Source organism: Cebus imitator, unplaced genomic scaffold, assembly GCF_001604975.1.
Source record: "Cebus imitator isolate Cc_AM_T3 unplaced genomic scaffold, Cebus_imitator-1.0 Scaffold5, whole genome shotgun sequence".
NCBI lineage: Eukaryota > Metazoa > Chordata > Mammalia > Primates > Cebidae > Cebus > Cebus imitator.
This window is the reverse complement of record NW_016107320.1, coordinates 3,726,583-3,728,946: the sequence shown is the minus strand read 5'-3', so window position 1 is coordinate 3,728,946 and position 2,364 is coordinate 3,726,583.

The following is a 2,364-nucleotide window of genomic DNA, read 5'->3' as shown; positions in this document are numbered from 1 at the left end:
GGGGGAGGGGAGGAGGGAAGGGGAGGAGACTGGGAAATAGAGTTTTTGGCTGGCTTGCCATTTTCCCAGGAAGAAGGGGAAAATGGACTTGGGGTAACAGCAAGCAGTCTGCCATGCTGCATGGTAGTCAGAGACAACATGGTGGTCTGTTGTGCTTAGTTGGTGCTAACTCAATAGAGTAACTGTGTCACCAGCCTTTCTATCTGATCCCCAACGATTGTCCCATGTGGTTAGTCGGTACATACTCAAAGGCTCTCAGATGGGAGATATTTGTTACTATAATCTCTAAAACTAGAGAGTGAAACAGTTGCCATGATATCGTCTTAAAATCCCAGGTATCCACATACTCCTGAGAAATGTTGCCCTAACCAAACAGAAAGGCAGGAAACCCTGGAGACAATATGAGTCCCAGCACAGTTCCCCTAGGGGATATGCCACATTCTTCTCTCCACCTGTTCTGCAGCCCAGCCCTCCCTTCACTGCACTCTTTAGGGGAAGGAATGCTGATCTGAAAGAATCAGAGGCAAGGGCATTCATTTCCACTGTCATGGGGGCGAGGTCTCTGTGTTTTTGTGACTCAGACATTTAGGGGATTTGCTTTCTCTTCCTTAAGGCTGGCCCAAAGCTGCATCAGTTAGGGGGCTGCTGTACCCCAAGAAGCAGGGTGGTGGAGAAACCATGGATAGGGGGGTGGTGGCGGATGGGGGAGCACTGGCAAGTTCCCAAGTGCAGAGGCAGCAATGCCTGTAGCAGTAACCACTATCTTGTGCCAGCATCAGCCATGGGTGAGCATTGAGGTCTGTGTCCAATGCTCACCACACTGGTGTCCTCACTGCCTGGCTTGTGCTCCTGCCTGCCACCAGAGCTTTGACTCTAAGCCTGCTTCTCCCATCTGCTCAGCTCAAGCTGGAGCTCCTGAATAGCCTTCTGCTAAATTTCTTCCTTCCAAAGTTATTGGAGTTGGATTCTGTTGCTCACAAATAAGATTCCTGACAGATAACAGTTTGAGGGGATTAGAGATGCTCCCATCTAGCTCTCAGGAGGAATTGTATTCCTTCTTTTTTCCTTGGATTTGTCTTATCACATTGGGCTGCTCAGGAGGCTGTGGCTTGCACTGGACTTGGAGGAAAGGGAGTTCAAGACGCTGTTCATCCCACTTTTACTGGTGTAGCCCCTCGGGCCTGTCTCTATCCAGGCCAAATGAATCCTTCACATCATTTAGCTCAGGTCACAACTCTCCGGAGGCTTAGAGAAAAAGCCTAATCATAACAATGACAGCCAGCTTTGTCTGCTCTCATTCTCCCTCGAACCACCCCCTTCCCCATGTTAGGAAAGGATTTAAATGATTAGGAGCTGGCTTTCCCAGATGGTCCTTTCAACCTCAGCTCCACAGATCATTCTATCACCTTTCACCAACCTGGTAGACTGTGCATTGTACAAGATAATCTGAGTCCATTTTGTGGAACACATAGGGCCAGAAAGCGCTGGCTACACAAGTCTGGAATTGCTATTTATAGAGCGTAAATCAATGGAAAGTAAAGACGAGATATTCTGAGAGAAAAATAAATAAAAGCTAGTATGGGCTTTTGTGGAGGAGGATTAACAATATGCGGTTCAAGGCTGGGAATGCCAAAAAAGAATGGAGACAGATCCAATTATGAACATTAAAAATCTATGAAACTGCCTCCCCCAGTCTATGTTCAAAGGAAAAGCTCTCAGCGAAGATGAAATGATTTTTAAAGAATTTTTGCTCTGCATTTCAGAATTTGCACTTATTTATGGAAGCAAATATGCTGTATATGAACCTTTAATTCAATGTTTCTATTCCCTAAAATGACAATAAGAATGATGATGAAACGGCAGTCATTTATTGGGCACGTCTTTTTTTCTTTTCTTTTTTTTTTTTTTTTTTTTTTGAGATGGAGTCTTGCTCTGTCGCCCAGGCTGGAGTGCAGTGGCATGATCTCGGCTCACTGCCGTCCCCACCTCCCAGGTTCAAGCAATTTTTCTGCTTTAGCCTCCCTAGTAGCTGGGATTACAGGTGCACACCACCACGCCCGGCTTATTTTTTTTATTTTTAGTGTAGACGGGGTTCACCATGTTGGCCAGGCAGGTCTTGAACTCCTGACCTCAGGTGATCTGCCCTCCTCAGCTTCCCAAAATGCTGAGATTACAGGCATGAGCTACCATGCCCAGCCCACTTTTTTTTCTTTTTTTTTTTTTTTTTTTGACACGGAGTCTCGCTCTGTCGTCCAGACTGGAGTACAGTGGAGCAATCTTGGCTCACTGCAACCTCCACCTCCCAGGTTCAAGCAATTCTTCTGCCTAAGCCTCCTGAGTCGTTGGGAATACAGGCATCTGCCA